Source organism: Hyperolius riggenbachi, chromosome 4 (genome assembly GCF_040937935.1).
Source record: "Hyperolius riggenbachi isolate aHypRig1 chromosome 4, aHypRig1.pri, whole genome shotgun sequence".
Classification (NCBI taxonomy): domain Eukaryota; kingdom Metazoa; phylum Chordata; class Amphibia; order Anura; family Hyperoliidae; genus Hyperolius; species Hyperolius riggenbachi.
The window spans coordinates 24,431,777-24,457,011 of NC_090649.1; the positions used below are offsets into that span (position 1 = coordinate 24,431,777).

At 46.6% G+C, this 25,235-nt stretch overlaps 36 non-coding genes across 36 annotated transcripts; all 36 read left to right on the plus strand.

The window, feature by feature from the left end:
• The first annotated feature begins 495 nt into the window (after positions 1–495).
• On the plus strand, positions 496–568 carry TRNAA-AGC (transfer RNA alanine (anticodon AGC)). The gene has a single exon. It is a non-coding gene; the product is annotated as a tRNA-Ala (tRNA).
• Positions 569–674: 106 nt separating this feature from the next.
• TRNAY-GUA (transfer RNA tyrosine (anticodon GUA)) lies at positions 675–773 on the plus strand. Its single transcript has 2 exons — positions 675–711; positions 738–773. It is a non-coding gene; the product is annotated as a tRNA-Tyr (tRNA).
• A 740-nt stretch (positions 774–1,513) lies between these two features.
• TRNAA-AGC (transfer RNA alanine (anticodon AGC)) lies at positions 1,514–1,586 on the plus strand. The gene has a single exon. It is a non-coding gene; the product is annotated as a tRNA-Ala (tRNA).
• A 106-nt stretch (positions 1,587–1,692) lies between these two features.
• TRNAY-GUA (transfer RNA tyrosine (anticodon GUA)) lies at positions 1,693–1,791 on the plus strand. The gene is made up of 2 exons: positions 1,693–1,729; positions 1,756–1,791. It is a non-coding gene; the product is annotated as a tRNA-Tyr (tRNA).
• Positions 1,792–2,530: 739 nt separating this feature from the next.
• Positions 2,531–2,603, plus strand: TRNAA-AGC (transfer RNA alanine (anticodon AGC)). Its single transcript has one exon. It is a non-coding gene; the product is annotated as a tRNA-Ala (tRNA).
• Positions 2,604–2,709: 106 nt separating this feature from the next.
• TRNAY-GUA (transfer RNA tyrosine (anticodon GUA)) lies at positions 2,710–2,808 on the plus strand. Its single transcript has 2 exons — positions 2,710–2,746; positions 2,773–2,808. It is a non-coding gene; the product is annotated as a tRNA-Tyr (tRNA).
• A 739-nt stretch (positions 2,809–3,547) lies between these two features.
• TRNAA-AGC (transfer RNA alanine (anticodon AGC)) lies at positions 3,548–3,620 on the plus strand. Its single transcript has one exon. It is a non-coding gene; the product is annotated as a tRNA-Ala (tRNA).
• Positions 3,621–3,726: 106 nt separating this feature from the next.
• Positions 3,727–3,825, plus strand: TRNAY-GUA (transfer RNA tyrosine (anticodon GUA)). The gene is made up of 2 exons: positions 3,727–3,763; positions 3,790–3,825. It is a non-coding gene; the product is annotated as a tRNA-Tyr (tRNA).
• A 917-nt stretch (positions 3,826–4,742) lies between these two features.
• On the plus strand, positions 4,743–4,841 carry TRNAY-GUA (transfer RNA tyrosine (anticodon GUA)). Its single transcript has 2 exons — positions 4,743–4,779; positions 4,806–4,841. It is a non-coding gene; the product is annotated as a tRNA-Tyr (tRNA).
• A 740-nt stretch (positions 4,842–5,581) lies between these two features.
• TRNAA-AGC (transfer RNA alanine (anticodon AGC)) lies at positions 5,582–5,654 on the plus strand. The gene has a single exon. It is a non-coding gene; the product is annotated as a tRNA-Ala (tRNA).
• A 106-nt stretch (positions 5,655–5,760) lies between these two features.
• TRNAY-GUA (transfer RNA tyrosine (anticodon GUA)) lies at positions 5,761–5,859 on the plus strand. Its single transcript has 2 exons — positions 5,761–5,797; positions 5,824–5,859. It is a non-coding gene; the product is annotated as a tRNA-Tyr (tRNA).
• Positions 5,860–6,598: 739 nt separating this feature from the next.
• Positions 6,599–6,671, plus strand: TRNAA-AGC (transfer RNA alanine (anticodon AGC)). The gene has a single exon. It is a non-coding gene; the product is annotated as a tRNA-Ala (tRNA).
• Positions 6,672–6,777: 106 nt separating this feature from the next.
• Positions 6,778–6,876, plus strand: TRNAY-GUA (transfer RNA tyrosine (anticodon GUA)). Its single transcript has 2 exons — positions 6,778–6,814; positions 6,841–6,876. It is a non-coding gene; the product is annotated as a tRNA-Tyr (tRNA).
• Positions 6,877–7,793: 917 nt separating this feature from the next.
• Positions 7,794–7,892, plus strand: TRNAY-GUA (transfer RNA tyrosine (anticodon GUA)). Its single transcript has 2 exons — positions 7,794–7,830; positions 7,857–7,892. It is a non-coding gene; the product is annotated as a tRNA-Tyr (tRNA).
• A 740-nt stretch (positions 7,893–8,632) lies between these two features.
• On the plus strand, positions 8,633–8,705 carry TRNAA-AGC (transfer RNA alanine (anticodon AGC)). The gene has a single exon. It is a non-coding gene; the product is annotated as a tRNA-Ala (tRNA).
• A 106-nt stretch (positions 8,706–8,811) lies between these two features.
• On the plus strand, positions 8,812–8,910 carry TRNAY-GUA (transfer RNA tyrosine (anticodon GUA)). The gene is made up of 2 exons: positions 8,812–8,848; positions 8,875–8,910. It is a non-coding gene; the product is annotated as a tRNA-Tyr (tRNA).
• A 918-nt stretch (positions 8,911–9,828) lies between these two features.
• Positions 9,829–9,927, plus strand: TRNAY-GUA (transfer RNA tyrosine (anticodon GUA)). The gene is made up of 2 exons: positions 9,829–9,865; positions 9,892–9,927. It is a non-coding gene; the product is annotated as a tRNA-Tyr (tRNA).
• Positions 9,928–10,665: 738 nt separating this feature from the next.
• On the plus strand, positions 10,666–10,738 carry TRNAA-AGC (transfer RNA alanine (anticodon AGC)). The gene has a single exon. It is a non-coding gene; the product is annotated as a tRNA-Ala (tRNA).
• Positions 10,739–10,844: 106 nt separating this feature from the next.
• Positions 10,845–10,943, plus strand: TRNAY-GUA (transfer RNA tyrosine (anticodon GUA)). The gene is made up of 2 exons: positions 10,845–10,881; positions 10,908–10,943. It is a non-coding gene; the product is annotated as a tRNA-Tyr (tRNA).
• A 739-nt stretch (positions 10,944–11,682) lies between these two features.
• On the plus strand, positions 11,683–11,755 carry TRNAA-AGC (transfer RNA alanine (anticodon AGC)). The gene has a single exon. It is a non-coding gene; the product is annotated as a tRNA-Ala (tRNA).
• Positions 11,756–11,861: 106 nt separating this feature from the next.
• Positions 11,862–11,960, plus strand: TRNAY-GUA (transfer RNA tyrosine (anticodon GUA)). Its single transcript has 2 exons — positions 11,862–11,898; positions 11,925–11,960. It is a non-coding gene; the product is annotated as a tRNA-Tyr (tRNA).
• A 1,756-nt stretch (positions 11,961–13,716) lies between these two features.
• On the plus strand, positions 13,717–13,789 carry TRNAA-AGC (transfer RNA alanine (anticodon AGC)). Its single transcript has one exon. It is a non-coding gene; the product is annotated as a tRNA-Ala (tRNA).
• Positions 13,790–13,895: 106 nt separating this feature from the next.
• TRNAY-GUA (transfer RNA tyrosine (anticodon GUA)) lies at positions 13,896–13,994 on the plus strand. Its single transcript has 2 exons — positions 13,896–13,932; positions 13,959–13,994. It is a non-coding gene; the product is annotated as a tRNA-Tyr (tRNA).
• A 918-nt stretch (positions 13,995–14,912) lies between these two features.
• On the plus strand, positions 14,913–15,011 carry TRNAY-GUA (transfer RNA tyrosine (anticodon GUA)). Its single transcript has 2 exons — positions 14,913–14,949; positions 14,976–15,011. It is a non-coding gene; the product is annotated as a tRNA-Tyr (tRNA).
• Positions 15,012–15,750: 739 nt separating this feature from the next.
• TRNAA-AGC (transfer RNA alanine (anticodon AGC)) lies at positions 15,751–15,823 on the plus strand. The gene has a single exon. It is a non-coding gene; the product is annotated as a tRNA-Ala (tRNA).
• A 106-nt stretch (positions 15,824–15,929) lies between these two features.
• On the plus strand, positions 15,930–16,028 carry TRNAY-GUA (transfer RNA tyrosine (anticodon GUA)). Its single transcript has 2 exons — positions 15,930–15,966; positions 15,993–16,028. It is a non-coding gene; the product is annotated as a tRNA-Tyr (tRNA).
• Positions 16,029–16,767: 739 nt separating this feature from the next.
• TRNAA-AGC (transfer RNA alanine (anticodon AGC)) lies at positions 16,768–16,840 on the plus strand. The gene has a single exon. It is a non-coding gene; the product is annotated as a tRNA-Ala (tRNA).
• A 106-nt stretch (positions 16,841–16,946) lies between these two features.
• On the plus strand, positions 16,947–17,045 carry TRNAY-GUA (transfer RNA tyrosine (anticodon GUA)). Its single transcript has 2 exons — positions 16,947–16,983; positions 17,010–17,045. It is a non-coding gene; the product is annotated as a tRNA-Tyr (tRNA).
• Positions 17,046–17,784: 739 nt separating this feature from the next.
• TRNAA-AGC (transfer RNA alanine (anticodon AGC)) lies at positions 17,785–17,857 on the plus strand. The gene has a single exon. It is a non-coding gene; the product is annotated as a tRNA-Ala (tRNA).
• A 106-nt stretch (positions 17,858–17,963) lies between these two features.
• TRNAY-GUA (transfer RNA tyrosine (anticodon GUA)) lies at positions 17,964–18,062 on the plus strand. The gene is made up of 2 exons: positions 17,964–18,000; positions 18,027–18,062. It is a non-coding gene; the product is annotated as a tRNA-Tyr (tRNA).
• Positions 18,063–18,980: 918 nt separating this feature from the next.
• On the plus strand, positions 18,981–19,079 carry TRNAY-GUA (transfer RNA tyrosine (anticodon GUA)). Its single transcript has 2 exons — positions 18,981–19,017; positions 19,044–19,079. It is a non-coding gene; the product is annotated as a tRNA-Tyr (tRNA).
• A 739-nt stretch (positions 19,080–19,818) lies between these two features.
• Positions 19,819–19,891, plus strand: TRNAA-AGC (transfer RNA alanine (anticodon AGC)). Its single transcript has one exon. It is a non-coding gene; the product is annotated as a tRNA-Ala (tRNA).
• A 944-nt stretch (positions 19,892–20,835) lies between these two features.
• On the plus strand, positions 20,836–20,908 carry TRNAA-AGC (transfer RNA alanine (anticodon AGC)). Its single transcript has one exon. It is a non-coding gene; the product is annotated as a tRNA-Ala (tRNA).
• A 2,140-nt stretch (positions 20,909–23,048) lies between these two features.
• Positions 23,049–23,147, plus strand: TRNAY-GUA (transfer RNA tyrosine (anticodon GUA)). Its single transcript has 2 exons — positions 23,049–23,085; positions 23,112–23,147. It is a non-coding gene; the product is annotated as a tRNA-Tyr (tRNA).
• A 918-nt stretch (positions 23,148–24,065) lies between these two features.
• Positions 24,066–24,164, plus strand: TRNAY-GUA (transfer RNA tyrosine (anticodon GUA)). The gene is made up of 2 exons: positions 24,066–24,102; positions 24,129–24,164. It is a non-coding gene; the product is annotated as a tRNA-Tyr (tRNA).
• A 739-nt stretch (positions 24,165–24,903) lies between these two features.
• Positions 24,904–24,976, plus strand: TRNAA-AGC (transfer RNA alanine (anticodon AGC)). The gene has a single exon. It is a non-coding gene; the product is annotated as a tRNA-Ala (tRNA).
• Positions 24,977–25,235: the final 259 nt, after the last annotated feature.

Genomic DNA, 25,235 nt, shown 5'->3' on the forward strand with positions numbered 1-25,235 from the left:
GAGGATCAAAGGCCAAAAAAGACTCTTGTGGGGTATCCTTTCATAGCTCAGTGGCCATCAAGTTCCCCCTTTTTAGCCTCACTGCACCTCAGTCCAGAGCACAAAAAAAAGCAACAAGGGCAAGAGTGCTTTCTCCCACTTTCCATTCCATCTACTAGGTCATTGGAGAAGAACTAAAGTCAGTAGCGACCCTTATTGGCAGCAGCCCACTACTTTGTTTGAAGACAAAGTGCTTTGTATTTGACTTAATACCTCTAGCGACCCGTTTTGTCTGCTTCCACTTTTGGGAGTCTGATTACTTTTTACCGGTTGTATCACACCTTTCTAAAATTCCTACTTTTTGTTGACCCCTTGCTCAACACTCTGTGAAGACAAAAGAAATGTTGTAAAATACACAGTCCTCCATTCCAATGAAACTGTGTGGCGTTCCATCGTTAACTCTGACATCGCAGTTCCGCTCATCCGCCCGCGTCTCTTGCGCAGATGTGTATAGATGGGGGATTAGCTCAAATGGTAGAGCGCTCGCTTAGCATGCGAGAGGTAGCGGGATCGATGCCCGCATCCTCCACACACATGCTTTTCCATCTTGAACCCCAGAGACAAACACTCATTTTCTGCACCTTCCGCTCGCTAGGAATGAGGATCAAAGGCTGGCAAAACCTTAGCTGGGGTATCCTTCGATAGCTCAGCTGGCAGAGCGGAGGACTGTAGATTGACAAAATGTTGAGAAAACTGTAATCCTTAGGTCGCTGGTTCGATTCCGGCTCGAAGGAACTTTTACGTCACGTTGATAACACACCGTCTTTCTTGTTGACCCTTTCCCGTTTGCATCCCATGATACAACAGCGTCTTCCTTACTCCACCGCTTTAGTGGAAAACGGCCCACATCTCTGGCAAACCATTTTTGGGCTTCTACCTGCCAGGGTAATTACCTATTACTGTTACCCTGACTCAATTAAAAAAGGGGAGTCGGGCAGCTTGCTAGAAAGAGTTACAGAGTTCAGCTGGGTAGGGTTGAGGATCAAAGGCCAAAAAAGACTCTTGTGGGGTATCCTTTCATAGCTCAGTGGCCATCAAGTTCCCCCTTTTTAGCCTCACTGCACCTCAGTCCAGAGCACAAAAAAAAAAGCAACAAGGGCAAGAGTGCTTTCTCCCACTTTCCATTCCATCTACTAGGTCATTGGAGAAGAACTAAAGTCAGTAGCGACCCTTATTGGCAGCAGCCCACTACTTTGTTTGAAGACAAAGTGCTTTGTATTTGACTTAATACCTCTAGCGACCCGTTTTGTCTGCTTCCACTTTTGGGAGTCTGATTACTTTTTACCGGTTGTATCACACCTTTCTAAAATTCCTACTTTTTGTTGACCCCTTGCTCAACACTCTGTGAAGACAAAAGAAATGTTGTAAAATATACAGTCCTCCATTCCAATGAAACTGTGTGGCGTTCCATCGTTAACTCTGACATCGCAGTTCCGCTCATCCGCCCGCGTCTCTTGCGCAGATGTGTATAGATGGGGGATTAGCTCAAATGGTAGAGCGCTCGCTTAGCATGCGAGAGGTAGCGGGATCGATGCCCGCATCCTCCACACACATGCTTTTCCATCTTGAACCCCAGAGACAAACACTCATTTTCTGCACCTTCCGCTCGCTAGGAATGAGGATCAAAGGCTGGCAAAACCTTAGCTGGGGTATCCTTCGATAGCTCAGCTGGTAGAGCGGAGGACTGTAGATTGACAAAATGTTGAGAAAACTGTAATCCTTAGGTCGCTGGTTCGATTCCGGCTCGAAGGAACTTTTACGTCACGTTGATAACACACCGTCTTTCTTGTTGACCCTTTCCCGTTTGCATCCCATGATACAACAGCGTCTTCCTTACTCCACCGCTTTAGTGGAAAACGGCCCACATCTCTGGCAAACCATTTTTGGGCTTCTACCTGCCAGGGTAATTACCTATTACTGTTACCCTGACTCAATTAAAAAAGGGGAGTTGGGCAGCTTGCTAGAAAGAGTTACAGAGTTCAGCTGGGTAGGGTTGAGGATCAAAGGCCAAAAAAGACTCTTGTGGGGTATCCTTTCATAGCTCAGTGGCCATCAAGTTCCCCCTTTTTAGCCTCACTGCACCTCAGTCCAGAGCACAAAAAAAAAGCAACAAGGGCAAGAGTGCTTTCTCCCACTTTCCATTCCATCTACTAGGTCATTGGAGAAGAACTAAAGTCAGTAGCGACCCTTATTGGCAGCAGCCCACTACTTTGTTTGAAGACAAAGTGCTTTGTATTTGACTTAATACCTCTAGCGACCCGTTTTGTCTGCTTCCACTTTTGGGAGTCTGATTACTTTTTACCGGTTGTATCACACCTTTCTAAAATTCCTACTTTTTGTTGACCCCTTGCTCAACACTCTGTGAAGACAAAAGAAATGTTGTAAAATACACAGTCCTCCATTCCAATGAAACTGTGTGGCGTTCCATCGTTAACTCTGACATCGCAGTTCCGCTCATCCGCCCGCGTCTCTTGCGCAGATGTGTATAGATGGGGGATTAGCTCAAATGGTAGAGCGCTCGCTTAGCATGCGAGAGGTAGCGGGATCGATGCCCGCATCCTCCGCACACATGCTTTTCCATCTTGAACCCCAGAGACAAACACTCATTTTCTGCACCTTCCGCTCGCTAGGAATGAGGATCAAAGGCTGGCAAAACCTTAGCTGGGGTATCCTTCGATAGCTCAGCTGGTAGAGCGGAGGACTGTAGATTGACAAAATGTTGAGAAAACTGTAATCCTTAGGTCGCTGGTTCGATTCCGGCTCGAAGGAACTTTTACGTCACGTTGATAACACACCGTCTTTCTTGTTGACCCTTTTCCGTTTGCATCCCATGATACAACAGCGTCTTCCTTACTCCACCGCTTTAGTGGAAAACGGCCCACATCTCTGGCAAACCATTTTTGGGCTTCTACCTGCCAGGGTAATTACCTATTACTGTTACCCTGACTCAATTAAAAAAGGGGAGTCGGGCAGCTTGCTAGAAAGAGTTACAGAGTTCAGCTGGGTAGGGTTGAGGATCAAAGGCCAAAAAAGACTCTTGTGGGGTATCCTTTCATAGCTCAGTGGCCATCAAGTTCCCCCTTTTTAGCCTCACTGCACCTCAGTCCAGAGCACAAAAAAAAAGCAACAAGGGCAAGAGTGCTTTCTCCCACTTTCCATTCCATCTACTAGGTCATTGGAGAAGAACTAAAGTCAGTAGCGACCCTTATTGGCAGCAGCCCACTACTTTGTTTGAAGACAAAGTGCTTTGTATTTGACTTAATACCTCTAGCGACCCGTTTTGTCTGCTTCCACTTTTGGGAGTCTGATTACTTTTTACCGGTTGTATCACACCTTTCTAAAATTCCTACTTTTTGTTGACCCCTTGCTCAACACTCTGTGAAGACAAAAGAAATGTTGTAAAATACACAGTCCTCCATTCCAATGAAACTGTGTGGCGTTCCATCGTTAACTCTGACATCGCAGTTCCGCTCATCCGCCCGTGTCTCTTGCGCAGATGTGTATAGATGGGGGATTAGCTCAAATGGTAGAGCGCTCGCTTAGCATGCGAGAGGTAGCGGGATCGATGCCCGCATCCTCCACACACATGCTTTTCCATCTTGAACCCCAGAGACAAACACTCATTTTCTGCACCTTCCGCTCGCTAGGAATGAGGATCAAAGGCTGGCAAAACCTTAGCTGGGGTATCCTTCGATAGCTCAGCTGGTAGAGCGGAGGACTGTAGATTGACAAAATGTTGAGAAAACTGTAATCCTTAGGTCGCTGGTTCAATTCCGGCTCGAAGGAACTTTTACGTCACATTGATAACACACCGTCTTTCTTGTTGACCCTTTCCCGTTTGCATCCCATGATACAACAGCGTCTTCCTTACTCCACCGCTTTAGTGGAAAACGGCCCACATCTCTGGCAAACCATTTTTGGGCTTCTACCTGCCAGGGTAATTACCTATTACTGTTACCCTGACTCAATTAAAAAAGGGGAGTCGGGCAGCTTGCTAGAAAGAGTTACAGAGTTCAGCTGGGTAGGGTTGAGGATCAAAGGCCAAAAAAGACTCTTGTGGGGTATCCTTTCATAGCTCAGTGGCCATCAAGTTCCCCCTTTTTAGCCTCACTGCACCTCAGTCCAGAGCACACAAAAAAGCAACAAGGGCAAGAGTGCTTTCTCCCACTTTCCATTCCATCTACTAGGTCATTGGAGAAGAACTAAAGTCAGTAGCGACCCTTATTGGCAGCAGCCCACTACTTTGTTTGAAGACAAAGTGCTTTGTATTTGACTTAATACCTCTAGCGACCCGTTTTGTCTGCTTCCACTTTTGGGAGTCTGATTACTTTTTACCGGTTGTATCACACCTTTCTAAAATTCCTACTTTTTGTTGACCCCTTGCTCAACACTCTGTGAAGACAAAAGAAATGTTGTAAAATACACAGTCCTCCATTCCAATGAAACTGTGTGGCGTTCCATCGTTAACTCTGACATCGCAGTTCCGCTCATCCGCCCGCGTCTCTTGCGCAGATGTGTATAGATGGGGGATTAGCTCAAATGGTAGAGCGCTCGCTTAGCATGCGAGAGGTAGCGGGATCGATGCCTGCATCCTCCACACACATGCTTTTCCATCTTGAACCCCAGAGACAAACACTCATTTTCTGCACCTTCCGCTCGCTAGGAATGAGGATCAAAGGCTGGCAAAACCTTAGCTGGGGTATCCTTCGATAGCTCAGCTGGCAGAGCGGAGGACTGTAGATTGACAAAATGTTGAGAAAACTGTAATCCTTAGGTCGCTGGTTCGATTCCGGCTCGAAGGAACTTTTACGTCACGTTGATAACACACCGTCTTTCTTGTTGACCCTTTCCCGTTTGCATCCCATGATACAACAGCGTCTTCCTTACTCCACCGCTTTAGTGGAAAACGGCCCACATCTCTGGCAAACCATTTTTGGGCTTCTACCTGCCAGGGTAATTACCTATTACTGTTACCCTGACTCAATTAAAAAAGGGGAGTCGGGCAGCTTGCTAGAAAGAGTTACAGAGTTCAGCTGGGTAGGGTTGAGGATCAAAGGCCAAAAAAGACTCTTGTGGGGTATCCTTTCATAGCTCAGTGGCCATCAAGTTCCCCCTTTTTAGCCTCACTGCACCTCAGTCCAGAGCACAAAAAAAAAAGCAACAAGGGCAAGAGTGCTTTCTCCCACTTTCCATTCCATCTACTAGGTCATTGGAGAAGAACTAAAGTCAGTAGCGACCCTTATTGGCAGCAGCCCACTACTTTGTTTGAAGACAAAGTGCTTTGTATTTGACTTAATACCTCTAGCGACCCGTTTTGTCTGCTTTCACTTTTGGGAGTCTGATTACTTTTTACCGGTTGTATCACACCTTTCTAAAATTCCTACTTTTTGTTGACCCCTTGCTCAACACTCTGTGAAGACAAAAGAAATGTTGTAAAATACACAGTCCTCCATTCCAATGAAACTGTGTGGCGTTCCATCGTTAACTCTGACATCGCAGTTCCGCTCATCCGCCCGCGTCTCTTGCGCAGATGTGTATAGATGGGGGATTAGCTCAAATGGTAGAGCGCTCGCTTAGCATGCGAGAGGTAGCGGGATCGATGCCCGCATCCTCCACACACATGCTTTTCCATCTTGAACCCCAGAGACAAACACTCATTTTCTGCACCTTCCGCTCGCTAGGAATGAGGATCAAAGGCTGGCAAAACCTTAGCTGGGGTATCCTTCGATAGCTCAGCTGGTAGAGCGGAGGACTGTAGATTGACAAAATGTTGAGAAAACTGTAATCCTTAGGTCGCTGGTTCGATTCCGGCTCGAAGGAACTTTTACGTCACGTTGATAACACACCGTCTTTCTTGTTGACCCTTTCCCGTTTGCATCCCATGATACAACAGCGTCTTCCTTACTCCACCGCTTTAGTGGAAAACGGCCCACATCTCTGGCAAACCATTTTTGGGCTTCTACCTGCCAGGGTAATTACCTATTACTGTTACCCTGACTCAATTAAAAAAGGGGAGTCGGGCAGCTTGCTAGAAAGAGTTACAGAGTTCAGCTGGGTAGGGTTGAGGATCAAAGGCCAAAAAAGACTCTTGTGGGGTATCCTTTCATAGCTCAGTGGCCATCAAGTTCCCCCTTTTTAGCCTCACTGCACCTCAGTCCAGAGCACAAAAAAAAAGCAACAAGGGCAAGAGTGCTTTCTCCCACTTTCCATTCCATCTACTAGGTCATTGGAGAAGAACTAAAGTCAGTAGCGACCCTTATTGGCAGCAGCCCACTACTTTGTTTGAAGACAAAGTGCTTTGTATTTGACTTAATACCTCTAGCGACCCGTTTTGTCTGCTTCCACTTTTGGGAGTCTGATTACTTTTTACCGGTTGTATCACACCTTTCTAAAATTCCTACTTTTTGTTGACCCCTTGCTCAACACTCTGTGAAGACAAAAGAAATGTTGTAAAATACACAGTCCTCCATTCCAATGAAACTGTGTGGCGTTCCATCGTTAACTCTGACATCGCAGTTCCGCTCATCCGCCCGCGTCTCTTGCGCAGATGTGTATAGATGGGGGATTAGCTCAAATGGTAGAGCGCTCGCTTAGCATGCGAGAGGTAGCGGGATCGATGCCCGCATCCTCCACACACATGCTTTTCCATCTTGAACCCCAGAGACAAACACTCATTTTCTGCACCTTCCGCTCGCTAGGAATGAGGATCAAAGGCTGGCAAAACCTTAGCTGGGGTATCCTTCGATAGCTCAGCTGGTAGAGCGGAGGACTGTAGATTGACAAAATGTTGAGAAAACTGTAATCCTTAGGTCGCTGGTTCAATTCCGGCTCGAAGGAACTTTTACGTCACATTGATAACACACCGTCTTTCTTGTTGACCCTTTCCCGTTTGCATCCCATGATACAACAGCGTCTTCCTTACTCCACCGCTTTAGTGGAAAACGGCCCACATCTCTGGCAAACCATTTTTGGGCTTCTACCTGCCAGGGTAATTACCTATTACTGTTACCCTGACTCAATTAAAAAAGGGGAGTCGGGCAGCTTGCTAGAAAGAGTTACAGAGTTCAGCTGGGTAGGGTTGAGGATCAAAGGCCAAAAAAGACTCTTGTGGGGTATCCTTTCATAGCTCAGTGGCCATCAAGTTCCCCCTTTTTAGCCTCACTGCACCTCAGTCCAGAGCACAAAAAAAAGCAACAAGGGCAAGAGTGCTTTCTCCCACTTTCCATTCCATCTACTAGGTCATTGGAGAAGAACTAAAGTCAGTAGCGACCCTTATTGGCAGCAGCCCACTACTTTGTTTGAAGACAAAGTGCTTTGTATTTGACTTAATACCTCTAGCGACCCGTTTTGTCTGCTTCCACTTTTGGGAGTCTGATTACTTTTTACCGGTTGTATCACACCTTTCTAAAATTCCTACTTTTTGTTGACCCCTTGCTCAACACTCTGTGAAGACAAAAGAAATGTTGTAAAATACACAGTCCTCCATTCCAATGAAACTGTGTGGCGTTCCATCGTTAACTCTGACATCGCAGTTCCGCTCATCCGCCCGCGTCTCTTGCGCAGATGTGTATAGATGGGGGATTAGCTCAAATGGTAGAGCGCTCGCTTAGCATGCGAGAGGTAGCGGGATCGATGCCTGCATCCTCCACACACATGCTTTTCCATCTTGAACCCCAGAGACAAACACTCATTTTCTGCACCTTCCGCTCGCTAGGAATGAGGATCAAAGGCTGGCAAAACCTTAGCTGGGGTATCCTTCGATAGCTCAGCTGGCAGAGCGGAGGACTGTAGATTGACAAAATGTTGAGAAAACTGTAATCCTTAGGTCGCTGGTTCGATTCCGGCTCGAAGGAACTTTTCCGTCACGTTGATAACACACCGTCTTTCTTGTTGACCCTTTCCCGTTTGCATCCCATGATACAACAGCGTCTTCCTTACTCCACCGCTTTAGTGGAAAACGGCCCACATCTCTGGCAAACCATTTTTGGGCTTCTACCTGCCAGGGTAATTACCTATTACTGTTACCCTGACTCAATTAAAAAAGGGGAGTCGGGCAGCTTGCTAGAAAGAGTTACAGAGTTCAGCTGGGTAGGGTTGAGGATCAAAGGCCAAAAAAGACTCTTGTGGGGTATCCTTTCATAGCTCAGTGGCCATCAAGTTCCCCCTTTTTAGCCTCACTGCACCTCAGTCCAGAGCACAAAAAAAAAAGCAACAAGGGCAAGAGTGCTTTCTCCCACTTTCCATTCCATCTACTAGGTCATTGGAGAAGAACTAAAGTCAGTAGCGACCCTTATTGGCAGCAGCCCACTACTTTGTTTGAAGACAAAGTGCTTTGTATTTGACTTAATACCTCTAGCGACCCGTTTTGTCTGCTTTCACTTTTGGGAGTCTGATTACTTTTTACCGGTTGTATCACACCTTTCTAAAATTCCTACTTTTTGTTGACCCCTTGCTCAACACTCTGTGAAGACAAAAGAAATGTTGTAAAATACACAGTCCTCCATTCCAATGAAACTGTGTGGCGTTCCATCGTTAACTCTGACATCGCAGTTCCGCTCATCCGCCCGCGTCTCTTGCGCAGATGTGTATAGATGGGGGATTAGCTCAAATGGTAGAGCGCTCGCTTAGCATGCGAGAGGTAGCGGGATCGATGCCCGCATCCTCCACACACATGCTTTTCCATCTTGAACCCCAGAGACAAACACTCATTTTCTGCACCTTCCGCTCGCTAGGAATGAGGATCAAAGGCTGGCAAAACCTTAGCTGGGGTATCCTTCGATAGCTCAGCTGGTAGAGCGGAGGACTGTAGATTGACAAAATGTTGAGAAAACTGTAATCCTTAGGTCGCTGGTTCGATTCCGGCTCGAAGGAACTTTTACGTCACGTTGATAACACACCGTCTTTCTTGATGACCCTTTCCCGTTTGCATCCCATGATACAACAGCGTCTTCCTTACTCCACCGCTTTAGTGGAAAACGGCCCACATCTCTGGCAAACCATTTTTGGGCTTCTACCTGCCAGGGTAATTACCTATTACTGTTACCCTGACTCAATTAAAAAAGGGGAGTCGGGCAGCTTGCTAGAAAGAGTTACAGAGTTCAGCTGGGTAGGGTTGAGGATCAAAGGCCAAAAAAGACTCTTGTGGGGTATCCTTTCATAGCTCAGTGGCCATCAAGTTCCCCCTTTTTAGCCTCACTGCACCTCAGTCCAGAGCACAAAAAAAAAGCAACAAGGGCAAGAGTGCTTTCTCCCACTTTCCATTCCATCTACTAGGTCATTGGAGAAGAACTAAAGTCAGTAGCGACCCTTATTGGCAGCAGCCCACTACTTTGTTTGAAGACAAAGTGCTTTGTATTTGACTTAATACCTCTAGCGACCCGTTTTGTCTGCTTCCACTTTTGGGAGTCTGATTACTTTTTACTGGTTGTATCACACCTTTCTAAAATTCCTACTTTTTGTTGACCCCTTGCTCAACACTCTGTGAAGACAAAAGAAATGTTGTAAAATACACAGTCCTCCATTCCAATGAAACTGTGTGGCGTTCCATCGTTAACTCTGACATCGCAGTTCCGCTCATCCGCCCGCGTCTCTTGCGCAGATGTGTATAGATGGGGCATTAGCTCAAATGGTAGAGCGCTCGCTTAGCATGCGAGAGGTAGCGGGATCGATGCCCGCATCCTCCACACACATGCTTTTCCATCTTGAACCCCAGAGACAAACACTCATTTTCTGCACCTTCCGCTCGCTAGGAATGAGGATCAAAGGCTGGCAAAACCTTAGCTGAGGTATCCTTCGATAGCTCAGCTGGTAGAGCGGAGGACTGTAGATTGACAAAATGTTGAGAAAACTGTAATCCTTAGGTCGCTGGTTCGATTCCGGCTCGAAGGAACTTTTACGTCACGTTGATAACACACCGTCTTTCTTGTTGACCCTTTCCCGTTTGCATCCCATGATACAACAGCGTCTTCCTTACTCCACCGCTTTAGTGGAAAACGGCCCACATCTCTGGCAAACCATTTTTGGGCTTCTACCTGCCAGGGTAATTACCTATTACTGTTACCCTGACTCAATTAAAAAAGGGGAGTCGGGCAGCTTGCTAGAAAGAGTTACAGAGTTCAGCTGGGTAGGGTTGAGGATCAAAGGCCAAAAAAGACTCTTGTGGGGTATCCTTTCATAGCTCAGTGGCCATCAAGTTCCCCCTTTTTAGCCTCACTGCACCTCAGTCCAGAGCACAAAAAAAAGCAACAAGGGCAAGAGTGCTTTCTCCCACTTTCCATTCCATCTACTAGGTCATTGGAGAAGAACTAAAGTCAGTAGCGACCCTTATTGGCAGCAGCCCACTACTTTGTTTGAAGACAAAGTGCTTTGTATTTGACTTAATACCTCTAGCGACCCGTTTTGTCTGCTTCCACTTTTGGGAGTCTGATTACTTTTTACCGGTTGTATCACACCTTTCTAAAATTCCTACTTTTTGTTGACCCCTTGCTCAACACTCTGTGAAGACAAAAGAAATGTTGTAAAATACACAGTCCTCCATTCCAATGAAACTGTGTGGCGTTCCATCGTTAACTCTGACATCGCAGTTCCGCTCATCCGCCCGCGTCTCTTGCGCAGATGTGTATAGATGGGGGATTAGCTCAAATGGTAGAGCGCTCGCTTAGCATGCGAGAGGTAGCGGGATCGATGCCCGCATCCTCCACACACATGCTTTTCCATCTTGAACCCCAGAGACAAACACTCATTTTCTGCACCTTCCGCTCGCTAGGAATGAGGATCAAAGGCTGGCAAAACCTTAGCTGGGGTATCCTTCGATAGCTCAGCTGGTAGAGCGGAGGACTGTAGATTGACAAAATGTTGAGAAAACTGTAATCCTTAGGTCGCTGGTTCGATTCCGGCTCGAAGGAACTTTTACGTCACGTTGATAACACACCGTCTTTCTTGTTGACCCTTTCCCGTTTGCATCCCATGATACAACAGCGTCTTCCTTACTCCACCGCTTTAGTGGAAAACGGCCCACATCTCTGGCAAACCATTTTTGGGCTTCTACCTGCCAGGGTAATTACCTATTACTGTTACCCTGACTCAATTAAAAAAGGGGAGTCGGGCAGCTTGCTAGAAAGAGTTACAGAGTTCAGCTGGGTAGGGTTGAGGATCAAAGGCCAAAAAAGACTCTTGTGGGGTATCCTTTCATAGCTCAGTGGCCATCAAGTTCCCCCTTTTTAGCCTCACTGCACCCCAGTCCAGAGCACAAAAAAAAAGCAACAAGGGCAAGAGTGCTTTCTCCCACTTTCCATTCCATCTACTAGGTCATTGGAGAAGAACTAAAGTCAGTAGCGACCCTTATTGGCAGCAGCCCACTACTTTGTTTGAAGACAAAGTGCTTTGTATTTGACTTAATACCTCTAGCGACCCGTTTTGTCTGCTTCCACTTTTGGGAGTCTGATTACTTTTTACCGGTTGTATCACACCTTTCTAAAATTCCTACTTTTTGTTGACCCCTTGCTCAACACTCTGTGAAGACAAAAGAAATGTTGTAAAATACACAGTCCTCCATTCCAATGAAACTGTGTGGCGTTCCATCGTTAACTCTGACATCGCAGTTCCGCTCATCCGCCCGCGTCTCTTGCGCAGATGTGTATAGATGGGGGATTAGCTCAAATGGTAGAGCGCTCGCTTAGCATGCGAGAGGTAGCGGGATCGATGCCCGCATCCTCCACACACATGCTTTTCCATCTTGAACCCCAGAGACAAACACTCATTTTCTGCACCTTCCGCTCGCTAGGAATGAGGATCAAAGGCTGGCAAAACCTTAGCTGGGGTATCCTTCGATAGCTCAGCTGGTAGAGCGGAGGACTGTAGATTGACAAAATGTTGAGAAAACTGTAATCCTTAGGTCGCTGGTTCGATTCCGGCTCGAAGGAACTTTTACGTCACGTTGATAACACACCGTCTTTCTTGTTGACCCTTTCCCGTTTGCATCCCATGATACAACAGCGTCTTCCTTACTCCACCGCTTTAGTGGAAAACGGCCCACATCTCTGGCAAACCATTTTTGGGCTTCTACCTGCCAGGGTAATTACCTATTACTGTTACCCTGACTCAATTAAAAAAGGGGAGTCGGGCAGCTTGCTAGAAAGAGTTACAGAGTTCAGCTGGGTAGGGTTGAGGATCAAAGGCCAAAAAAGACTCTTGTGGGGTATCCTTTCATAGCTCAGTGGCCATCAAGTTCCCCCTTTTTAGCCTCACTGCACCCCAGTCCAGAGCACAAAAAAAAAGCAACAAGGGCAAGAGTGCTTTCTCCCACTTTCCATTCCATCTACTAGGTCATTGGAGAAGAACTAAAGTCAGTAGCGACCCTTATTGGCAGCAGCCCACTACTTTGTTTGAAGACAAAGTGCTTTGTATTTGACTTAATACCTCTAGCGACCCGTTTTGTCTGCTTCCACTTTTGGGAGTCTGATTACTTTTTACCGGTTGTATCACACCTTTCTAAAATTCCTACTTTTTGTTGACCCCTTGCTCAACACTCTGTGAAGACAAAAGAAATGTTGTAAAATACACAGTCCTCCATTCCAATGAAACTGTGTGGCGTTCCATCGTTAACTCTGACATCGCAGTTCCGCTCATCCGCCCGCGTCTCTTGCGCAGATGTGTATAGATGGGGCATTAGCTCAAATGGTAGAGCGCTCGCTTAGCATGTGAGAGGTAGCGGGATCGATGCCCGCATCCTCCACACACATGCTTTTCCATCTTGAACCCCAGAGACAAACACTCATTTTCTGCACCTTCCGCTCGCTAGGAATGAGGATCAAAGGCTGGCAAAACCTTAGCTGAGGTATCCTTCGATAGCTCAGCTGGTAGAGCGGTGGACTGTAGATTGACAAAATGTTGAGAAAACTGTAATCCTTAGGTCGCTGGTTCGATTTCGGCTCGAAGGAACTTTTACGTCACGTTGATAACACACCGTCTTTCTTGTTGACCCTTTCCCGTTTGCATCCCATGATACAACAGCGTCTTCCTTACTCCACTGCTTTAGTGGAAAACGGCCCACATCTCTGTCAAACCATTTTTGGGCTTCTACCTGCCAGGGTAATTACCTATTACTGTTACCCTGACTCAATTAAGAAAGGGGAGTCGGGCAGCTTGCTAGAAAGAGTTACAGAGTTCAGCTGGGTAGGGTTGAGGATCAAAGGCCAAAAAAGACTCTTGTGGGGTATCCTTTCATAGCTCAGTGGCCATCAAGTTCCCCCTTTTTAGCCTCACTGCACCTCAGTCCAGAGCACAAAAAAAAAGCAACAAGGGCAAGAGTGCTTTCTCCCACTTTCCATTCCATCTACTAGGTCATTGGAGAAGAACTAAAGTCAGTAGCGACCCTTATTGGCAGCAGCCCACTACTTTGTTTGAAGACAAAGTGCTTTGTATTTGACTTAATACCTCTAGCGACCCGTTTTGTCTGCTTCCACTTTTGGGAGTCTGATTACTTTTTACCGGTTGTATCACACCTTTCTAAAATTCCTACTTTTTGTTGACCCCTTGCTCAACACTCTGTGAAGACAAAAGAAATGTTGTAAAATACACAGTCCTCCATTCCAATGAAACTGTGTGGCGTTCCATCGTTAACTCTGACATCGCAGTTCCGCTCATCCGCCCGCGTCTCTTGCGCAGATGTGTATAGATGGGGGATTAGCTCAAATGGTAGAGCGCTCGCTTAGCATGCGAGAGGTAGCGGGATCGATGCCCGCATCCTCCACACACATGCTTTTCCATCTTGAACCCCAGAGACAAACACTCATTTTCTGCACCTTCCGCTCGCTAGGAATGAGGATCAAAGGCTGGCAAAACCGTAGCTGGGGTATCCTTCGATAGCTCAGCTGGTAGAGTGGAGGACTGTAGATTGACAAAATGTTGAGAAAACTGTAATCCTTAGGTCGCTGGTTCGATTCCGGCTCGAAGGAACTTTTACGTCACGTTGATAACACACCGTCTTTCTTGTTGACCCTTTCCCGTTTGCATCCCATGATACAACAACATCTTCCTTACTCCACCGCTTTAGTGGAAAACGGCCCACATCTCTGGCAAACCATTTTTGGGCTTCTACCTGCCAGGGTAATTACCTATTACTGTTACCCTGACTCAATTAAAAAAGGGGAGTCGGGCAGCTTGCTAGAAAGAGTTACAGAGTTCAGCTGGGTAGGGTTGAGGATCAAAGGCCAAAAAAGACTCTTGTGGGGTATCCTTTCATAGCTCAGTGGCCATCAAGTTCCCCCTTTTTAGCCTCACTGCACCTCAGTCCAGAGCACAAAAAAAAAGCAACAAGGGCAAGAGTGCTATCTCCCACTTTCCATTCCATCTACTAGGTCATTGGAGAAGAACTAAAGTCAGTAGCGACCCTTATTGGCAGCAGCCCACTACTTTGTTTGAAGACAAAGTGCTTTGTATTTGACTTAATACCTCTAGTGACCCGTTTTGTCTGCTTCCACTTTTGGGAGTCTGATTACTTTTTACCGGTTGTATCACACCTTTCTAAAATTCCTACTTTTGGTTGACCCCTTGCTCAACACTCTGTGAAGACAAAAGAAATGTTGTAAAATACACAGTCCTCCATTCCAATGAAACTGTGTGGCGTTCCATCGTTAACTCTGACATCGCAGTTCCGCTCATCCGCCCGCGTCTCTTGCGCAGATGTGTATAGATGGGGCATTAGCTCAAATGGTAGAGCGCTCGCTTAGCATGTGAGAGGTAGCGGGATCGATGCCCGCATCCTCCACACACATGCTTTTCCATCTTGAACCCCAGAGACAAACACTCATTTTCTGCACCTTCCGCTCGCTAGGAATGAGGATCAAAGGCTGGCAAAACCTTAGCTGAGGTATCCTTCGATAGCTCAGCTGGTAGAGCGGAGGACTGTAGATTGACAAAATGTTGAGAAAACTGTAATCCTTAGGTCGCTGGTTCGATTCCGGCTCGAAGGAACTTTTACGTCACGTTGATAACACACCTTCTTTCTTGTTGACCCTTTCCCGTTTGCATCCCATGATACAACAGCGTCTTCCTTACTCCACTGCTTTAGTGGAAAACGGCCCACATCTCTGTCAAACCATTTTTGGGCTTCTACCTGCCAGGGTAATTACCTATTACTGTTACCCTGACTCAATTAAGAAAGGGGAGTCGGGCAGCTTGCTAGAAAGAGTTACAGAGTTCAGCTGGGTAGGGTTGAGGATCAAAGGCCAAAAAAGACTCTTGTGGGGTATCCTTTCATAGCTCAGTGGCCATCAAGTTCCCCCTTTTTAGCCTCACTGCACCTCAGTCCAGAGCACAAAAAAAAAGCAACAAGGGCAAGAGTGCTTTCTCCCACTTTCCATTCCATCTACTAGGTCATTGGAGAAGAACTAAAGTCAGTAGCGACCCTTATTGGCAGCAGCCCACTACTTTGTTTGAAGACAAAGTGCTTTGTATTTGACTTAATACCTCTAGCGACCCGTTTTGTCTGCTTCCACTTTTGGGAGTCTGATTACTTTTTACCGGTTGTATCACACCTTTCTAAAATTCCTACTTTTTGTTGACCCCTTGCTCAACACTCTGTGAAGACAAAAGAAATGTTGTAAAATACACAGTCCTCCATTCCAATGAAACTGTGTGGCGTTCCATCGTTAACTCTGACATCGCAGTTCCGCTCATCCGCCCGCGTCTCTTGCGCAGATGTGTATAGATGGGGGATTAGCTCAAATGGTAGAGCGCTCGCTTAGCATGCGAGAGGTAGCGGGATCGATGCCCGCATCCTCCACACACATGCTTTTCCATCTTGAACCCCAGAGACAAACACTCATTTTCTGCACCTTCCGCTCGCTAGGAATGAGGATCAAAGGCTGGCAAAACCTTAGCTGGGGTATCCTTCGATAGCTCAGCTGGTAGAGCGGAGGACTGTAGATTGACAAAATGTTGAGAAAACTGTAATCCTTAGGTCGCTGGTTCGATTCCGGCTCGAAGGAAGTTTTACGTCACGTTGATAACACACCGTCTTTCTTGTTGACCCTTTCCCGTTTGCATCCCATGATACAACAGCGTCTTCCTTACTCCACCGCTTTAGTGGAAAACGGCCCACATCTCTGGCAAACCATTTTTGGGCTTCTACCTGCCAGGGTAATTACCTATTACTGTTACCCTGACTCAATTAAAAAAGGGGAGTCGGGCAGCTTGCTAGAAAGAGTTACAGAGTTCAGCTGGGTAGGGTTGAGGATCAAAGGCCAAAAAAGACTCTTGTGGGGTATCCTTTCATAGCTCAGTGGCCATCAAGTTCCCCCTTTTTAGCCTCACTGCACCTCAGTCCAGAGCACAAAAAAAAAGCAACAAGGGCAAGAGTGCTTTCTCCCACTTTCCATTCCATCTACTAGGTCATTGGAGAAGAACTAAAGTCAGTAGCGACCCTTATTGGCAGCAGCCCACTACTTTGTTTGAAGACAAAGTGCTTTGTATTTGACTTAATACCTCTAGCGACCCGTTTTGTCTGCTTCCACTTTTGGGAGTCTGATTACTTTTTACCGGTTGTATCACACCTTTCTAAAATTCCTACTTTTTGTTGACCCCTTGCTCAACACTCTGTGAAGACAAAAGAAATGTTGTAAAATACACAGTCCTCCATTCCAATGAAACTGTGTGGCGTTCCATCGTTAACTCTGACATCGCAGTTCCGCTCATCCGCCCGCGTCTCTTGCGCAGATGTGTATGGATGGGGGATTAGCTCAAATGGTAGAGCGCTCGCTTAGCATGCGAGAGGTAGCGGGATCGATGCCCGCATCCTCCACACACATGCTTTTCCATCTTGAACCCCAGAGACAAACACTCATTTTCTGCACCTTCCGCTCGCTAGGAATGAGGATCAAAGGCTGGCAAAACCTTAGCTGGAGTATCCTTCGATAGCTCAGCTGGTAGAGCGGAGGACTGTAGATTGACAAAATGTTGAGAAAACTGTAATCCTTAGGTCGCTGGTTCGATTCCGGCTCGAAGGAACTTTTACGTCACGTTGATAACACACCGTCTTTCTTGTTGACCCTTTCCCGTTTGCATCCCATGATACAACAGCGTCTTCCTTACTCCACCGCTTTAGTGGAAAACGGCCCACATCTCTGGCAAACCATTTTTGGGCTTCTACCTGCCAGGGTAATTACCTATTACTGTTACCCTGACTCAATTAAAAAAGGGGAGTCGGGCAGCTTGCTAGAAAGAGTTACAGAGTTCAGCTGGGTAGGGTTGAGGATCAAGGGCCAAAAAAGACTCTTGTGGGGTATCCTTTCATAGCTCAGTGGCCATCAAGTTCCCCCTTTTTAGCCTCACTGCACCTCAGTCCAGAGCACAAAAAAAAAGCAACAAGGGCAAGAGTGCTTTCTCCCACTTTCCATTCCATCTACTAGGTCATTGGAGAAGAACTAAAGTCAGTAGCGACCCTTATTGGCAGCAGCCTACTACTTTGTTTGAAGACAAAGTGCTTTGTATTTGACTTAATACCTCTAGCGACCCGTTTTGTCTGCTTCCACTTTTGGGAGTCTGATTACTTTTTACCGGTTGTATCACACCTTTCTAAAATTCCTACTTTTTGTTGACCCCTTGCTCAACACTCTGTGAAGACAAAAGAAATGTTGTAAAATACACAGTCCTCCATTCCAATGAAACTGTGTGGCGTTCCATCGTTAACTCTGACATCGCAGTTCCGCTCATCTGCCCGCGTCTCTTGCGCAGATGTGTATAGATGGGGGATTAGCTCAAATGGTAGAGCGCTCGCTTAGCATGCGAGAGGTAGCGGGATCGATGCCCGCATCCTCCACACACATGCTTTTCCATCTTGAACCCCAGAGACAAACACTCATTTTCTGCACCTTCCGCTCGCTAGGAATGAGGATCAAAGGCTGGCAAAACCTTAGCTGGGGTATCCTTCGATAGCTCAGCTGGTAGAGCGGAGGACTGTAGATTGACAAAATGTTGAGAAAACTGTAATCCTTAGGTCGCTGGTTCGATTCCGGCTCGAAGGAACTTTTACGTCACGTTGATAACACACCGTCTTTCTTGTTGACCCTTTCCCGTTTGCATCCCATGATACAACAGCGTCTTCCTTACTCCACCGCTTTAGTGGAAAACGGCCCACATCTCTGGCAAACCATTTTTGGGCTTCTACCTGCCAGGGTAATTACCTATTACTGTTACCCTGACTCAATTAAAAAAGGGGAGTCGGGCAGCTTGCTAGAAAGAGTTACAGAGTTCAGCTGGGTAGGGTTGAGGATCAAAGGCCAAAAAAGACTCTTGTGGGGTATCCTTTCATAGCTCAGTGGCCATCAAGTTCCCCCTTTTTAGCCTCACTGCACCTCAGTCCAGAGCACAAAAAAAAAGCAACAAGGGCAAGAGTGCTTTCTCCCACTTTCCATTCCATCTACTAGGTCATTGGAGAAGAACTAAAGTCAGTAGCGACCCTTATTGGCAGCAGCCCACTACTTTGTTTGAAGACAAAGTGCTTTGTAGTTGACTTAATACCTCTAGCGACCCGTTTTGTCTGCTTCCACTTTTGGGAGTCTGATTACTTTTTACCGGTTGTATCACACCTTTCTAAAATTCCTACTTTTTGTTGACCCCTTGCTCAACACTCTGTGAAGACAAAAGAAATGTTGTAAAATACACAGTCCTCCATTCCAATGAAACTGTGTGGCGTTCCATCGTTAACTCTGACATCGCAGTTCCGCTCATCCGCCCGCGTCTCTTGCGCAGATGTGTATAGATGGGGGATTAGCTCAAATGGTAGAGCGCTCGCTTAGCATGCGAGAGGTAGCGGGATCGATGCCTGCATCCTCCACACACATGCTTTTCCATCTTGAACCCCAGAGACAAACACTCATTTTCTGCACCTTCCGCTCGCTAGGAATGAGGATCAAAGGCTGGCAAAACCTTAGCTGGGGTATCCTTCGATAGCTCAGCTGGTAGAGCGGAGGACTGTAGATTGACAAAATGTTGAGAAAACTGTAATCCTTAGGTCGCTGGTTCGATTCCGGCTCGAAGGAACTTTTACGTCACGTTGATAACACACCGTCTTTCTTGTTGACCCTTTCCCGGTTGCATCCCATGATACAACAGCGTCTTCCTTACTCCACCGCTTTAGTGGAAAACGGCCCACATCTCTGGCAAACCATTTTTGGGCTTCTACCTGCCAGGGTAATTACCTATTACTGTTACCCTGACTCAATTAAAAAAGGGGAGTCGGGCAGCTTGCTAGAAAGAGTTACAGAGTTCAGCTGGGTAGGGTTGAGGATCAAAGGCCAAAAAAGACTCTTGTGGGGTATCCTTTCATAGCTCAGTGGCCATCAAGTTCCCCCTTTTTAGCCTCACTGCACCTCAGTCCAGAGCACAAAAAAAAAGCAACAAGGGCAAGAGTGCTTTCTCCCACTTTCCATTCCATCTACTAGGTCATTGGAGAAGAACTAAAGTCAGTAGCGACCCTTATTGGCAGCAGCCCACTACTTTGTTTGAAGACAAAGTGCTTTGTATTTGACTTAATACCTCTAGCGACCCGTTTTGTCTGCTTCCACTTTTGGGAGTCTGATTACTTTTTACCGGTTGTATCACACCTTTCTAAAATTCCTACTTTTTGTTGACCCCTTGCTCAACACTCTGTGAAGACAAAAGAAATGTTGTAAAATACACAGTCCTCCATTCCAATGAAACTGTGTGGCGTTCCATCGTTAACTCTGACATCGCAGTTCCGCTCATCCGCCCGCGTCTCTTGCGCAGATGTGTATAGATGGGGGATTAGCTCAAATGGTAGAGCGCTCGCTTAGCATGCGAGAGGTAGCGGGATCGATGCCCGCATCCTCCACACACTTGCTTTTCCATCTTGAACCCCAGAGACAAACACTAATTTTCTGCACCTTCCGCTCGCTAGGAATGAGGATCAAAGGCTGGCAAAACCTTAGCTGGAGTATCCTTCGATAGCTCAGCTGGTAGAGAGGAGGACTGTAGATTGACAAAATGTTGAGAAAACTGTAATCCTTAGGTCACTTGTTCGATTCCGGCTCGAAGGAACTTTTACGTCACGTTGATAACACACCGTCTTTCTTGTTGACCCTTTCCCGTTTGCATCCCATGATACAACAGCGTCTTCCTTACTCCACCGCTTTAGTGGAAAACGGCCCACATCTCTGGCAAACCATTTTTGGGCTTCTACCTGCCAGGGTAATTACCTATTACTGTTACCCTGACTCAATTAAAAAAGGGGAGTCGGGCAGCTTGCTAGAAAGAGTTACAGAGTTCAGCTGGGTAGGGTTGAGGATCAAAGGCCAAAAAAGACTCTTGTGGGGTATCCTTTCATAGCTCAGTGGCCATCAAGTTCCCCCTTTTTAGCCTCACTGCACCTCAGTCCAGAGCACAAAAAAAAAGCAACAAGGGCAAGAGTGCTTTCTCCCACTTTCCATTCCATCTACTAGGTCATTGGAGAAGAACTAAAGTCAGTAGCGACCCTTATTGGCAGCAGCCCACTACTTTGTTTGAAGACAAAGTGCTTTGTATTTGACTTAATACCTCTAGCGACCCGTTTTGTCTGCTTCCACTTTTGGGAGTCTGATTACTTTTTACCGGTTGTATCACACCTTTCTAAAATTCCTACTTTTTGTTGACCCCTTGCTCAACACTCTGTGAAGACAAAAGAAATGTTGTAAAATACACAGTCCTCCATTCCAATGAAACTGTGTGGCGTTCCATCGTTAACTCTGACATCGCAGTTCCGCTCATCCGCCCGCGTCTCTTGCGCAGATGTGTATAGATGGGGGATTAGCTCAAATGGTAGAGCGCTCGCTTAGCATGCGAGAGGTAGCGGGATCGATGCCCGCATCCTCCACACACTTGCTTTTCCATCTTGAACCCCAGAGACAAACACTAATTTTCTGCACCTTCCGCTCGCTAGGAATGAGGATCAAAGGCTGGCAAAACCTTAGCTGGAGTATCCTTCGATAGCTCAGCTGGTAGAGAGGAGGACTGTAGATTGACAAAATGTTGAGAAAACTGTAATCCTTAGGTCACTTGTTCGATTCCGGCTCGAAGGAACTTTTACGTCACGTTGATAACACACCGTCTTTCTTGTTGACCCTTTCCCGTTTGCATCCCATGATACAACAGCGTCTTCCTTACTCCACCGCTTTAGTGGAAAACGGCCCACATCTCTGGCAAACCATTTTTGGGCTTCTACCTGCCAGGGTAATTACCTATTACTGTTACCCTGACTCAATTAAAAAAGGGGAGTCGGGCAGCTTGCTAGAAAGAGTTACAGAGTTCAGCTGGGTAGGGTTGAGGATCAAAGGCCAAAAAAGACTCTTGTGGGGTATCCTTTCATAGCTCAGTGGCCATCAAGTTCCCCCTTTTTAGCCTCACTGCACCTCAGTCCAGAGCACAAAAAAAAAGCAACAAGGGCAAGAGTGCTTTCTCCCACTTTCCATTCCATCTACTAGGTCATTGGAGAAGAACTAAAGTCAGTAGCGACCCTTATTGGCAGCAGCCCCCTACTTTGTTTGAAGACAAAGTGCTTTGTATTTGACTTAATACCTCTAGCGACCCGTTTTGTCTGCTTCCACTTTTGGGAGTCTGATTACTTTTTACCGGTTGTATCACACCTTTCTAAAATTCCTACTTTTTGTTGACCCCTTGCTCAACACTCTGTGAAGACAAAAGAAATGTTGTAAAATACACAGTCCTCCATTCCAATGAAACTGTGTGGCGTTCCATCGTTAACTCTGACATCGCAGTTCCGCTCATCCGCCCGCGTCTCTTGCGCAGATGTGTATAGATGGGGGATTAGCTCAAATGGTAGAGCGCTCGCTTAGCATGCGAGAGGTAGCGGGATCGATGCCTGCATCCTCCACACACATGCTTTTCCATCTTGAACCCCAGAGACAAACACTCATTTTCTGCACCTTCCGCTCGCTAGGAATGAGGATCAAAGGCTGGCAAAACCTTAGCTGGGGTATCCTTCGATAGCTCAGCTGGTAGAGCGGAGGACTGTAGATTGACAAAATGTTGAGAAAACTGTAATTCTTAGGTCGCTGGTTCGATTCTGGCTCGAAGGAACTTTTACGTCACGTTGATAACACACCGTCTTTCTTGTTGACCCTTTCCCGTTTGCATCCCATGATACAACAGCGTCTTCCTTACTCCACCGCTTTAGTGGAAAACGGCCCACATCTCTGGCAAACCATTTTTGGGCTTCTACCTGCCAGGGTAATTACCTATTACTGTTACCCTGACTCAATTAAAAAAGGGGAGTCGGGCAGCTTGCTAGAAAGAGTTACAGAGTTCAGCTGGGTAGGGTTGAGGATCAAAGGCCAAAAAAGACTCTTGTGGGGTATCCTTTCATAGCTCAGTGGCCATCAAGTTCCCCCTTTTTAGCCTCACTGCACCTCAGTCCAGAGCACAAAAAAAAAGCAACAAGGGCAAGAGTGCTTTCTCCCACTTTCCATTCCATCTACTAGGTCATTGGAGAAGAACTAAAGTCAGTAGCGACCCTTATTGGCAGCAGCCCCCTACTTTGTTTGAAGACAAAGTGCTTTGTATTTGACTTAATACCTCTAGCGACCCGTTTTGTCTGCTTCCACTTTTGGGAGTCTGATTACTTTTTACCGGTTGTATCACACCTTTCTAAAATTCCTACTTTTTGTTGACCCCTTGCTCAACACTCTGTGAAGACAAAAGAAATGTTGTAAAATACACAGTCCTCCATTCCAATGAAACTGTGTGGCGTTCCATCGTTAACTCTGACATCGCAGTTCCGCTCATCCGCCCACGTCTCTTGCGCAGATGTGTATAGATGGGGGATTAGCTCAAATGGTAGAGCGCTCGCTTAGCATGCGAGAGGTAGCGGGATCGATGCCTGCATCCTCCACACACATGCTTTTCCATCTTGAACCCCAGAGACAAACACTCATTTTCTGCACCTTCCGCTCGCTAGGAATGAGGATCAAAGGCTGGCAAAAGCTTAGCTGGGGTATCCTTCGATAGCTCAGCTGGTAGAGCGGAGGACTGTAGATTGACAAAATGTTGAGAAAACTGTAATCCTTAGGTCACTGGTTCGATTCCGGCTCGAAGGAACTTTTACGTCACGTTGATAACACACCGTCTTTCTTGTTGACCCTTTCCCGTTTGCATCCCATGATACAACAGCGTCTTCCTTACTCCACCGCTTTAGTGGAAAACGGCCCACATCTCTGGCAAACCATTTTTGGGCTTCTACCTGCCAGGGTAATTACCTATTACTGTTACCCTGACTCAATTAAAAAAGGGGAGTCGGGCAGCTTGCTAGAAAGAGTTACAGAGTTCAGCTGGGTAGGGTTGAGGATCAAAGGCCAAAAAAGACTCTTGTGGGGTATCCTTTCATAGCTCAGTGGCCATCAAGTTCCCCCTTTTTAGCCTCACTGCACCTCAGTCCAGAGCACAAAAAAAAAGCAACAAGGGCAAGAGTGCTTTCTCCCACTTTCCATTCCATCTACTAGGTCATTGGAGAAGAACTAAAGTCAGTAGCGACCCTTATTGGCAGCAGCCCCCTACTTTGTTTGAAGACAAAGTGCTTTGTATTTGACTTAATACCTCTAGCGACCCGTTTTGTCTGCTTCCACTTTTGGGAGTCTGATTACTTTTTACCGGTTGTATCACACCTTTCTAAAATTCCTACTTTTTGTTGACCCCTTGCTCAACACTCTGTGAAGACAAAAGAAATGTTGTAAAATACACAGTCCTCCATTCCAATGAAACTGTGTGGCGTTCCATCGTTAACTCTGACATCGCAGTTCCGCTCATCCGCCCGCGTCTCTTGCGCAGATGTGTATAGATGGGGGATTAGCTCAAATGGTAGAGCGCTCGCTTAGCATGCGAGAGGTAGCGGGATCGATGCCTGCATCCTCCACACACATGCTTTTCCATCTTGAACCCCAGAGACAAACACTCATTTTCTGCACCTTCCGCTCGCTAGGAATGAGGATCAAAGGCTGGCAAAACCTTAGCTGGGGTATCCTTCGATAGCTCAGCTGGTAGAGCGGAGGACTGTAGATTGACAAAATGTTGAGAAAACTGTAATCCTTAGGTCGCTGGTTCGATTCCGGCTCGAAGGAACTTTTACGTCACGTTGATAACACACCGTCTTTCTTGTTGACCCTTTCCCGTTTGCATCCCATGATACAACAGCGTCTTCCTTACTCCACCGCTTTAGTGGAAAACGGCCCACATCTCTGGCAAACCATTTTTGGGCTTCTACCTGCCAGGGTAATTACCTATTACTGTTACCCTGACTCAATTAAAAAAGGGGAGTCGGGCAGCTTGCTAGAAAGAGTTACAGAGTTCAGCTGGGTAGGGTTGAGGATCAAAGGCCAAAAAAGACTCTTGTGGGGTATCCTTTCATAGCTCAGTGGCCATCAAGTTCCCCCTTTTTAGCCTCACTGCACCTCAGTCCAGAGCACAAAAAAAAAGCAACAAGGGCAAGAGTGCTTTCTCCCACTTTCCATTCCATCTACTAGGTCATTGGAGAAGAACTAAAGTCAGTAGCGACCCTTATTGGCAGCAGCCCACTACTTTGTTTGAAGACAAAGTGTTTTGTATTTGACTTAATACCTCTAGCGACCCGTTTTGTCTGCTTCCACTTTTGGGAGTCTGATTACTTTTTACCGGTTGTATCACACCTTTCTAAAATTCCTACTTTTTGTTGACCCCTTGCTCAACACTCTGTGAAGACAAAAGAAATGTTGTAAAATACACAGTCCTCCATTCCAATGAAACTGTGTGGCGTTCCATCGTTAACTCTGACATCGAAGTTCCGCTCATCCGCCCGCGTCTCTTGCGCAGATGTCTATAGATGGGGGATTAGCTCAAATGGTAGAGCGCTCGCTTAGCATGCGAGAGGTAGCGGGATCGATGCCCGCATCCTCCACACACATGCTTTTCCATCTTGAACCCCAGAGACAAACACTCATTTTCTGCACCTTCCGCTCGCTAGGAATGAGGATCAAAGGCTGGCAAAACCTTAGCTGGGGTATCCTTCGATAGCTCAGCTGGTAGAGCGACGGACTGTAGATTGACAAAATGTTGAGAAAACTGTAAACCTTAGGTCGCTGGTTCGATTCCGGCTCGAAGGAACTTTTACGTCACGTTGATAACACACCGTCTTTCTTGTTGACCCTTTCCCGTTT